General features: G+C 48.6%; 1 protein-coding gene across 1 annotated transcript in view; it reads left to right on the top strand.

Annotated features, from left to right (window-relative positions):
* The window catches only part of LOC149353024 (phosrestin-2-like), a 470,558-nt gene that overhangs the window by 233,756 nt on the left and 224,183 nt on the right, over positions 1-12,619 (top strand). The window lies entirely within an intron of this gene.

Below are 12,619 nucleotides of genomic sequence, written 5' to 3'. Positions count from 1 at the left end.
GCAAACGCTCAAGGGCTCATCCTGCAAACGTATACTTTGGCGCCTTCTGCAAGCAGGACACGAGTGGTAAGTTTTACAAAAATGAAATATGCGCGGCAGCAGAACAACTTTTCTTTTTATTTATCTAGAGTGGTGTTCCATAAAGTTAAATATTAATTTGTAAGAAAAAGAACAAAGCAGCAGTCTTCACTCTATCACAAAAAGCCTGCTGCTGGCGTCATTACGTAATGCCCAGAGCAAAGAAACGCTTTTGTCACTTTTATTCGCATTTACTCATTTTACTCGCTAAACTACCAGAGTATACTTGAAATTGGTCCCTATAGACACTGCTCAGGTGCTCGAGCACCAGAGATCGTACTTCGTTCTGGCGTAGGTGTGGGATGACTTGGTGGCTACTTATTTCATCGTACGTCCCTGGAGGGTCCTGTTGGCACCTGTTTCCTCTAGAAGACTAACCTCCGTCACATGACGTGTGAAGGCCAGAGCAAAGAAGTGATTTTAGTCCTAGACTAAGCTGAAGTTTGCAGAGCACAGGTCGACATGGGCCAGGCTTTCCAAGACGGACTAATTACAGAAACAGCCTTCGGAAGGCTTTCAGACGTAGCGGAAGGCAGTGAGCTGCTTCTAGGACTTGCAGGATGCGGCTTGGCTTGAAACTCCCAGTGCTGTCTTAAGACTTTTTGTAGGGGTCTCAATGAGTTCTTAGACAGGGGGCCACGACCGAGAGCGCATTCTACATCGTTACCTTTGGAAGAACATCCAAACTTAGGCTAATTCAGGACAGATGGGTGAACAGGGTGAGAGGGGCTTAATTGTTCCTCGCCACTCGTATACTGGGCCATATATCCCTGTCACTTAGTCAAGATTTCGTGCGCCTGGACATGCGGGCCTGGTCATCTGAACTCAGTACAGTGGCACTCATCGGTGTTGCCCAAATCCTTCGCCCCAGAATCATCGGTGCCCGCATCCTTTTGGGTTCGATTTCCAAGTGTCCTAACGACTCGGCTGCTATTGAAATAGCATGACCGATTCCTTATGCACTGCGCACGCCGGCGTCAAAAGCATACGGGGCACGTCAGTCGCAAAAAAAGGTGAATTTCATCGCCGCCATTGCATATAACCTGAAATCAAAATGTGGAGCTTGCGCTTCATTTTCGGAACACGGCAGACTGCCCGTAATTTTCGGGCGATTACTATAGACACCAGCAGTTTCGTTATATCTTTCTAGACGTTCATCTCTGTATATATTGACACGTATATCGCCCATCAAATGCATTCTTTTTCCAAGATGGCAGCGTACAGTTAGACGCAAGAAATGAAACGTCATGCAGTCCTCGCCGTCATGGCCGCAAACCACAGCGACTCGGAAAAGGACCGAAGCGTGGCCTTGTGGTAGAGCATCCGCCTCGCATTCGGGAGGTGCTGGGTTCGATTCCCAGTGCCGCCGGGTACCCACCGTTTTCTTTAATGGGTACAAGATTTCCGCTGGCCTGGTGCTCGGCTCTTCTAGGGTGAGATGCTTGGGAAAAGGGTCTTAGACCAAACAGTTGCCTTGACGAATGAGTGATAAGTTCCCCCGCCAAGCAACCATAAGTCCGCCTCGTGCGGCATGAGCCCAATTTGTGGCCCTTTTTTTACGCTTTGCCTACACGACTCTCTGCCCACAGTGACGGGATTTGTAGGCGCAGGCTCTTTCCCAAGCAATGTAGCCCTAGTAAGCCGAGCACCAGGCCGGGCCATAGCTTGTACCCATTTTGAGAAAACCGGTGGGTACCCGGCCGGTGGCGGGGGTCGAACCCATCACCTCCCGAAGCCGAGGCGGGCGCTCTACCGCCGCTTCATTGAATATTTTTGAAATAAACAGTAACAGTTCCCAAAATTTAGAGGAATTATGTCTATTTTTGCCCGAGGTACGGTTCTGTACCTGAAGTCGGCATCGGATTCTCAAATACCGCGGCACCGGATAGTTTGTTTGTTTGTTTGTTTGTTTGTTTGTTTGTTTGTTTGTTTGTTTGTTTGTTGTTGTTGTTTTTTTCAGTGTCTAACGCTCTCCTAAGCTTTTGGTGTCGGCTGTACCATGGGCGTTAACCCAAAAGGAGAACAGGAAAACGTTACCGCCACAACAAGAATACAAAGATGTCAGCTGCTGTTGAAGAAATACACGCAGGGCCCATTAACAGTTCCACGCAGCAGCCTTAGCGCCATCAAAGTGAAAACAAAATGCGCTAATGGTCAGTCTGTCTCGAGTAAGATCTCGTTTTGCTGTCGAGCATTTTGAGCTGTCTTGTTCGCGTATCATTCGACGCAGACTGTACATCGCTTTGGCGCTGTACGTCTCTAACTTAGTTTTATGCGTACAATGTCACTGTATTTTCCAGCGCGAAAAGCGAACGTACGGCCATGAAAGCGCCTCGCTGGATTCTACTATAGACCTTCTCAAGCGATTAATAATTGGCAATACGACACGAGGATGACTTAACCATGGCTGCACTGAATAAAAGTGCCAATTCGTGATAAAGTGGGCTGCGAAAATCCACGCAGCTACATTTCGGCTCTGCAATTGTGTTTTGTTGTCTATTCGCGACGCGACGTTCTTGCGTGCAGAGCCTTCCAAGAGGGACAAGGCACAAGGTACAAGGGCGATGTATTTGTCCTTTTAGCTGCGTCTGAACAACGCGAATGGCGATGAAAGCGCAGTGTACGTAGTTGCTATGTTTGGTGCCGCGATGACGGTGGGAATGGCGTGCGATATGATTTTTTTTTTACAGATTATCAGTGAATACGTGTCATGAGATGCTTTTTACCAGTTTTTGAACTATATATCACCCTTATGCTTAATCACCGCTGTTGTTTTCAAGTTTAGTTGCAGTTTTGTCCCTTGAATAACTTGCCTAAATTGCTGAGGACCTTTTAATTTCAACAAAAGAAAGCCTTTTTTCTTCAAGATGTATTTTTGTTTACTATGGTTTGGTGGGCTCTCAACTGTCTGAGGTGGCTTTGGCTACGTCACATAAAACTGCTGATATATTTTTGCGCAATACAATCGCAAAACAATCATTTCAGCTCACGCACCACCACGCTTTCTTTCCATAAGATATTCTGAGATTGCTTAACCAAAGATGGCGTCACCCATTTCCTTCGATTTTTCCCTTTTTTAGCGCTCATATTGAGTGTCTCCAACAACGCTTAGCCTGAGATGAGGCTGCACCAGTAACTGTCGCGAACCAGGAGTAAAAATGAAAGTAACGTCAGAACGTTTATCAGAGCCTCATTATACTGTTGGGACACCAAGCGAACAAGGTACGCTGTGCATAGAGTTGATCGAAGCCGATCTATGCAGGGCTTACACACGGCGTACACGCAATGTCTCTTGGTCGCGCGTTTCTGCCTCTGTCGTGGAGACATGCTTTTGTAGGCGATGCCGATGGCCCCGAAGCACGCACTGTGAGCGCGCTAGACGGCAAAAAAAAAAAAAAAAAAAAACTTTCCAAATTCGCTTTCGCCGCTGAAAATGACCTTGCAAGCAACCGCTTTACACAAACCGGCCCTCTTCGAGCGCGCGGTAATTGCGTGTTGCTGCGGAGACGCAAAGGCAAGATAGCAAGCATGTGACAGACAGTTGCCGCACCGCGGCCACAGATCACCAGTTTCGAAAACGCAGAAGCGACACTTGAGATTTCACAACGCTCTATCTCCTCCGCGATAGCACACACGTGAGTGTATGGTCACGGAAGGAGCAGGATCAGAGCAGTGCGCACTTGACATGAGAATTTGCTTGCGCATAATTCACGCCGAAATTAAAATGAATTGCAGAACAAGTCATCTCATATCAGAGTATCAATATAAAAAAAACGAAGCGAGTACAACGAATGGAGAGAAGGAGAGATGCACGTGGTAAAATCGGAAATGCTGGAAGGTCGAACAGAAACGCTTGCCGTGTTTTGTAGCCCGTAGGAAGGCAGCAACTTAAAAAATAGAGACAGAGATTCTGAGGGGAAAGAAAAAAAAGGAGAGCGTAGCTCTCATTACTACGCTGAAGTATGAGTGGCGTTTGAGCACAGTAATAATAACCGCCGATGACGACCACAATGGGCACAGGCCAGCGGAATTGGTAGATCATAGCTGCGGCCTCGTTACGTGACATTCGATGGCTGCAGAGGTTTTCTTTTGGAGACCTCCCGTGCTTGAATAAACGCTTCCAATAGGATACACAAGAAAATCACGCCTCTTTCTGGTATTAAATTGCGAAGGAAATATTTTCGGATTCTAATTTGCAAATTAACCTGACGGCCAGTGCAAACAGAAAAGAACATCGTGAAATCTGGTTAATTATGCGCAAAATTTCTACGAACTTTTAACTACCGACATCAAATCTGAATATAATACTGTATTATGGGGATTCTGTCGTCGCTGTGCAACCAATGCGATATCAAAATCACCCGTCGCTGTCGCTCAGTGGTTGTGATGTCCGGCTGCGGAGCCCAATGCGGTGGGATCGAATCTCAGCCCTGGCTTACGTGTTCTGATGGAGGCGAAATACAAAAACACCCCTGTACTGAGCGATGCCAGGGCACGTTAAATAACCACTGGTAGTAAACAAAAACAACAAGAAATCGGAGCCCTCCACTACGGCTACTTCGAAAGCCCATGTGCAACTTAAGGACGATAAACCGCACATGCCATGCCACGCCACGCCATGCCACGCCACGCCACGCCACGCCACGCCACGCCACGCCACGCCACGCCACGCCACGCCACGCCACGCCACGCCACGCCGCACCAGATCACCACACCACACCACACACCATATCATATCAAAGCGTACCATACCATACTACAGTGATCATTGTTTTTAAACTGCGAAGTTAAATTTTCACCGCAGATTCCTTAGTTGCAAAGTGGGTGGGAGTTCAGCGGTTCAAAAGTAATATTCCGATGGAACTGGCAGAAGTTTCTTAATCAGGTACAGTGCTGTGAAGCGCATTCTTAATTGAGCCAGCACTTCATCGCAACGTCTATAAAAGAAGAGGGTTCTCTCAGAGAGAACGCTGCGGGCACCCATAGGGGCGTACCGCTGCTTCTCCTCAGACCACGTGGGCCTCGAGCCAGCGCTGCGCTTGTCCTCAGTCTGCGCTACTTGGTTGCCGCTTTTCGGTTCACGGGAGGGCTCGAGTCGCTCGCAGTGGGTACGTTAATTGCGTTACTCGAGCGGCCCCTGGACTTGCTTGCATTATTCACAGCCACAATCCCCGCGGAGCTTTGCTCAAGCCCGGGATGTCCGTCTTAGAGGCTCTGGAACAAAGCCCCGGGAGCACCCTGAGCGCAGCGAACTAACCCCGCCTGCCAAGATGGGCTGCCGCAACCAAACTGAGCCCCACTGAGGCAGCGGTGCGCCGTGGAGCGCAAGTTCGGGCGCCTCGCATGGCCGTCACGCGCTGTTGGGCGGGAAGCGCGTCAAGATGGTAAATGAGCACAGCTAGAACCGAGAACTGCTCTGATAAAGTGGGCGTTTTTGAGATCACAGCACTCACCTGATGCATTGCCAGGGGTGCAAAATTTTTGCTCGTCGAGTTTGTAGCACCGCGTGCAGCGTGGTGAACATCTGATATACCTGCAAAGGACACAGTTAATAAAAATTAGCCGTTGAAACTGCAGTAAGGTTTTATTGAACACTGCGAGTAGTGCTCGCCCTGTTAATATTAGAAAAAAATTCTCTGTAAGCAAGCTCCATGGCAAAATATTTTATCCCTCATGAAAGACCGTATCAAGGTGAAACGTGTTCCTTTCATGTAGCTTACAACGCGCCAACAATAATTTGATGCAGTTATAGACTGAGAGGATCATTTCAGAAGAATTCATTAGAGATTCCACAAGATTTATTCAAAGTAGCCTCATTCCGTGGCGATCTCTGAGTAAGAATGCATGTGAGGCGTCGGGTTCGTATCTTTGAATTATTTTCTCTCAAAAAAGAGAACTTGCACGTAAAAGATGACCCTCTACCACATACATTGTGTATCTAAAATATGTGTTGTCACCTGTCGTTCGCTGAGGTTAACGCCCAGGTTGAGGAGTGCCCTGTCAGTGCAGAAGTTAAGGCGCGTCTATATGATTCGAGAGAGCAGGCAGAAGTGTGACACTTCAATCAAATTCCCTCTTTCATTGCTACTGATGCCACGCAGTGCTGTATCTCGTGCTGTTGCCCGAACGTTTCATGACATTTAGTCGAAGAAACTGTGCTGAACCAAGCGTTGACAATTGAGTGAATGTGTTTTCCTCTAAAGGGAGCTAACATGAAAAATGCTACACACGAAGAAAGACTCAAATATTTTCAGAGTACGGCCCTCACTCAGGACTCGAACCTACGGAAGAGCACGCTAAAGATAGCAGTAGCACTATTCATCGGAGACAAGGTGCTCTTATTCTGAATAAGTGTCCAGCAAAAGCCGATCACTGTACGAGGTCTGTTAGAAAAGTATCCGATTTTTTTTTTTTTTGCGAACACCTGATCGATATGAAACAAGCGCGCTTACAGCAGCCGACCTTGAACCCTAGTGCGCATGCACGAATTTTTTCCCGCCTGCCGTTAGCGCCAGTCGCTGGGAAGCAGCGTTTGAGTGAGGCGGTGCGCAGTGCTCTCGTCGGTTTTTTGTTGCAAGGAAAACGGCGGAGCGAGAGCAGCAGCGCTACTACCTCAAATTTTGCCAGAAACTTGGCGACAGCCAAGTGGAAACCATTCGAAATGTTCAGACGGCTTTCGGTGATGATTCTATGAGCAGCACACAGATTAAGCAGTGGTGCAACTGGTTTAAAGACAGCCGCACATCCGTGGAGAGAGAGCCACGCTCCGGTCGGCCATCAACATGCCGAAATGACCAGGTAATTGCCGAAGTGAACGCTGTGGTGATGCGGGACTGTTGTGTGACTATCCGAAAAATTGCGGGAGAGGTGGACATCAGCAATTTTTCTGCACATTCCATTATCACCGAAGATTTGGCCATGGAGAGAGTGGCAGCGAAATTCGTGCCGAAGCTGCTGACGGTGGAGAAAAAGCAGCTTCGTGTTGAAGTCTCACAGGAGATGCTGGATTCCACAAACAGTTACCCTGACTTCACCGACGCCGTAATCACTAGTGACGAGTATGGGTGTACGGGTACGACCTGGAAACCAAATCCCAGTCGTCACAGAGGACGCATTCCACGTCACCAAGACCAAAGAAGGCCCGCCAAGTGCGCAGCAATGTCAAAGTGATGCTGACTGCTTTTTTGACTCCCTCTGTGTGGCACACCACGAGTACGCACCCCACAGGGTCAAAGAATGACTAAATAGTACTACAGGGATGTCCTCCATCGCCTACGTGGTGCTGTGCGGCGCAAGAGACCGGAATTGAGGTCAACAAGAAATTGGCGCATCGCTCGCGGCATTGCTCCTGCACATTCCTCTCATTTGATTCAGACTTTTCTGTCGAAAAACCAGACTCCTGTAGTTCAACAGGCTCCTTACTCTCCTGATATGTCCCCCTACGACTTCTGGCTGTTTCCTAAAATGAAGAGGCCATTGAAAGGAGCGCCATTTCAGAAAAGAAAGGACATTATGGCTGCAACGACAGCAGAGCTAAATTCCATTCCGAAAAGGGCCTTTTCGGAATACTTCCAACAATGGCAGCACCGCTGGGAGATGTATATGGAGCCCCAAGGAGACTACTTTGAAGGTTATTAGGTTTATAACGCTCCAGTTATGCCAGTTTTTTTTCTTCGGCCAAAGGTCGGATACTTTTCTAACAGACCTCGTATGCACGAGTGAACAACAGCAACCACAGTTACTTTAACTGCATAGTCTGAATATATCAGAAGACAATGCGACATAATATAGATATGTGCTTTAAGAATCCACTGTCAATCCCAGCCGAAAGAAAGAGCAAGGGCCGAGAAGCGCATGTTAAAGTATCAAGCCATTACGTGCTTATTGCATGCACTAATTGCGGATAAACACCAGGCACGTTTACTACCATATCCTCTCTGTGTCGGTTTTTTGCCTACGTATCTTCGCCTACGTTACCTGATCTTCGGAAAAGCGACCTAGTTAACTTGTTTTGGCACCCCTTGGCGCAGGGTGAGTAACTAACAGCTGTATTTTGCATGAAAGTAAATTCATCGGATGGTTACGAGTTACTAACGCGAATGGTCCAACGTTAGCTAGCTCGACTGGATCCTCTAATATCGTATAGCAGCAGTGGCCTAGCGGTTATGCCATCCGCCTCGTTTTCTGGAGGTCCGGAGAGGGCGTGGTAGGAGGGGCTGGACTCGTATGTCGAAGCTAAATTTTTAGTTTTTACCGGTTTACTTGTGAGTACTGGGCTCGTAGGCGGGAGACGCATTTTTACCGGTGGGTGCCGGGGGAGGGGGAGGGAGAGGGGGGGGGGGGGGGGGCATTTTCAACGGTGAGCTGTGCTGACGGCGCACCGAAGGGCACTCCCGCCGGGCCATGATATTTCGGTTTGGTTTATGGGGTTTAACGTCCCAAAGCGACTATGGCTATGAGAGACGCCGTAGTGGAGGGCTCCGGAAATTTCGACCCCCTAGGGTTCTTTAACATGCACTGACATCGCACAGTGCACGGGCCTCTAGAATTTCTCCTCCAAAGAAATTCAACCGCCGCGGCCGGGATCGAACCCGCGTCTTTCGGGTCAGCAGCCGAGCATAACCACTGAGCCACCGCGGCGGCTCCCATGATATTTCATCGACAATCATCCGAGCTCCTGTTCATCGTCTTCAGTCATCAGAGATTATCGTCATCGACTTCCTCTTTCCCTGCAATCGTGAAGGAATGGGGACGTATTAGGTGCTGGACAGGGGAGACATAATAGAGATGGGTGCTGGGAGGTGATGGAGGTGTCCTGATGTGTGCAGCCCGTAGGTGTCCCTGCTGAGCGCGCTATGCGGACGCCACTGACGCCACATTTTTGAGCAGCGAGCTAGTAACAGCAAATGCTGTAAAAAAAAAAACACGGCGGAAGCAAATGTTGCACCGTAGGACCTCTTGATCCGTGCAGTGGAGCGTTAGACAACTGCGCTGCGATGCAATTTATGCAGTACGGGCGAACGCATTGGCTTATAACGCTGTAAAAAGGAAAATTTGGTGAGCTTGTTTTTAAAACCTCAGTTTTAGTTAATTTTCATCCTTGTTTCCACAAAAATGGTATTATCAAATGGAAAGTCTAGTTCCTTTTCTTTTTTCGGCCTGTGAAAACAAAAATCGATTCTTCAGGAGTCGTGTTTCTCTCACCTTATACAGCTCTAAATTTTGATCGTTTTCATAGACATTCATCATAAAAACTGTGACTGCTGCGGCAACAAACGTTAGGCGACGCATCGAGACGCGGCTTCCTTTGTCATGTGCGGGAGGTCACCGAGAACCTCGATCCTCTGCAAAAATCCTGTCTGTTGTCCGTACGATTAGTTATTCCAAAGAACGCGACTTCCATCGAAGCACCGTAGGCCGCAAGGCTTCGCGGTGCTGCCTAGAAGCTGTCCGGAGCCCTCTAACGTCCAGAGATGGCCCTCTTCCTTCCTGTTTCCGTAGCACGCTAGTACAAGCGAAACGATCCTCGTCTCGGAACCTCCACGGGTATCACATCCCACCGGTGCGCCCACCGCAGCTACCGCGACAAGTGTCTTGGGCACCGAGGCCGAGGCGGCGGAGGAGGAAGAGGAGGAGGGGCGCGGGACAGCCCCTCACGCCTACGCTCATTGATTCATCCTTCCCTCGCCGGCTCCTCGGCGAGGGCGATGCCCGACTGCGGGAAGGGGAGCTATCCTCCTGCTTATGAAAACGAATGAGCGAAGTAGACGGAAGAAGATGGCGAGGGAGTTCTAAGCCGCCGCTACTTTCCAAAGCCGGGCGTCATCTTCCACACGCGCAAACTCGGGAGAGGAGTCGACGACAGGCGCTCAACGAAGCCCCGTTCTTTAACAAGATTAGCGGAGGTAGAAACACCAGATACCTTGTCGCTAAATAATTGAATTTTCAAGAGTGCGGCCTCGGTCTCTTTGCGGGTATACCTCGGGCTCTACCGGGCCGTCTTGCGTTGGTGCCGCCTTAAAAATAAACTCTGGAGCGTACAGGTGCACGCCACTGAGCGACGTTGGAGCATGGTGCAGATCTTTAATTCAACAGAGTCTGACACTGTGCGTAACACTGCTGGGCTGCTCAGCTCTGTACTCTGGGTTGCTCAACTTAGCACTCTTATTTTTTCGTTGTGTCCCACAAAATGAGATGGCCCTCTGGTGCAACCCAGAACTGGCTTCTGGAAGGTGCCACTTTCTTCGCCTTGTACAAGTTTCTGTCGTTCTGTTGTGGCCTTAAAGGAACGCTACAAGTAGTTTCCGGAAGTATAGCGCCAAGTCCTCAGCTTAAAAAAATTGTTCTCGATATATAAAACCAAATATTCTGATGTTCAGTCGTGTCGCCTTATTCGGGTCGAAATACTGCAGATTCAAGGAGGGGCAATGTTTCCGTGTCTCATGAAGAGAAAAAAAAATAGCTGTGGTTTAACTACAGCTGAATCTGGCTTGGTAACGAAAGCTATGGCGTATCGGGAAACATACGCGGTTTGGCGTCTGTAACGTTGAGTGCGTTCCGGACATTGGATACGCAGCGCGCCCACCTTGCCACCCTGGCAGGTGACAGTTAATGCTTCCACATAACTGCAGCGTAAAAAATGACGAGCACAAAGGAAGAAAACACCTACGACACGGACAAACGGACAATTGCAGCGTTTGTCCATGTCGTAGGTGTTTTCTTCCTTTGTGCTCGTCATTTTTTACGCTGCAGTTATGTGGAACCAAAGTAACCAACTTGTCCAGAAGCTCGTCTTACTAAAGCATGACAGTTAATGGTTCATCCCGAGAGTTTGCTCACCCAATGAACGCTGTGGCCTATTGCACCAGTGCCGAATGTCTGCCACAACGTTGTCAGCGCTAACGCATGCCGCCCACATCTCTCTCTCACCACCCCATGTACCTCAAAGCGCGATTCAGGCGTCCACTGACCCAGGAAGCGAGTTATGCGCACTTTCTTTCCTTAAAATCATCGGAGTCTAAAACGTTGCCAACGCCAATGGAAAAAATGAACGCAGATTGCCTATGGCTTCAGTGCCGTGTTTCTGCGACAACGTTGTCAACGCCAACGCATGCAGCGCACATGTGTCACTACCGCCACGTAGCTTAAAGCACGACTGAGGTGTCCACTGTCCCAGTGGGCCAGTTATGAGCCTTTCATTTGCTTTCAAAGCTCCCGCTCTTCATCAGTTTCGAAGCTTAAAGCGCGACTAAAGTGTTCACTGTCCCATGGGGCCAGTTATGCGCCTTTTCTTTCCTTTGCTTTATCTATTTCGGCGCAGCTCCGGAGTGGCTGAAGGTAGCTCAAGGGCAAAGCGACGGGGTCGGCGAAAGTCGCGGTACATGCCGTAGTAAAGCTTTCGCTTTAAAACTGGCTGTCTGTTTTTGTATTAGCCAGACGCATTTCAAGCACTCAGATTGAAATATTTGACACCTGCTTCGCCGTTCCTAATGCGATCGCGCACCCGCTCCGCAGGTCTGGACAAACTCGCGTGTCTCTGCGATTAGACGACGGGGGCAGACGTCCACCGCATGACACGGCTCGTCCGCTTGAGCACCGCTTGTTTCTTCGGGGGTGCTTCGCGACCTGCCAGCCTCTTAAGCTGCTCTTCCGGGAAAAAAAATCAACACAACTACCCTTAGTAAATGAGCTTCAGTCACAGCATATTTTCTTACATATGCAGATATTACAAAAAACACATTTCTCATTCGTTGCCTCGAAAGAATAGGATTGAATGTGCCATTGCAAAGAAGCGGCATATTTCATTAATAATAGGCCGTTTCTCTCAAGCCGATAATGGGCGTTCACCACGGAAGGTTCATCATGTAAAATTATTTAATAAAACCTCTTGACAATGCTCTGGAACCCCGTTTCAGGCTCTTGTAACCTTAAAACATTTGGTACAATGCCTGTATCAAGTCAAGGTTGGTGCTGTCATAACGTTTCTTACTTGAAGCAACATCGTACCACAGCGTCGTTGGTAGGCGTTTCATGCGTTTTTGGGCATTTTTACTTTTAACACAGAAATGTTTCTATGCGAAAGCACTACATGACACGGTTCCAACCAAGCATCTTGTGTGAAGCCCCGGAGTAACTCGGATAAGCTCGGGTAAATTCGGAGGAGCGTCGCGCCAGCTGCAGCCAATGGGAGGGTGGCCTTAAAAGTGGCCTTGGCACCCTTAGGGTCCCTTGCTTTCGCACCTTTCAAGCAAGGGGTGCTGCTTTCGCACATCTACTGGGTTTTACCATGTTAAAACCCTACCACTTTTTAAAGTGTACTCATACCCACACAGAGGATGCCCTTCCACACGATACTATTCACTTGCTGTAAATTAGCAAACTCTTTTCAGTGTTCAGTTCCCCGCCAAACTCACATATACGAAAAAAAAACAATAAAATGCTTGCTGTTCTCAGCCCTATAGTTTTTCCAGTTTGGTACACTCTCTTTCCCCTTCGAGCATTTCAAAATTTTTAATAATGCACAAGAATAATAAACCTTTTC

This window comes from Amblyomma mixtum, chromosome 3, assembly GCF_055824585.1.
Source record: "Amblyomma mixtum isolate Tamu chromosome 3, ASM5582458v1, whole genome shotgun sequence".
Lineage (NCBI taxonomy): Eukaryota > Metazoa > Arthropoda > Arachnida > Ixodida > Ixodidae > Amblyomma > Amblyomma mixtum.
The sequence above is the reverse complement of the archived record's forward strand: the minus strand, read 5'-3'. Positions and strand labels throughout refer to the sequence as shown.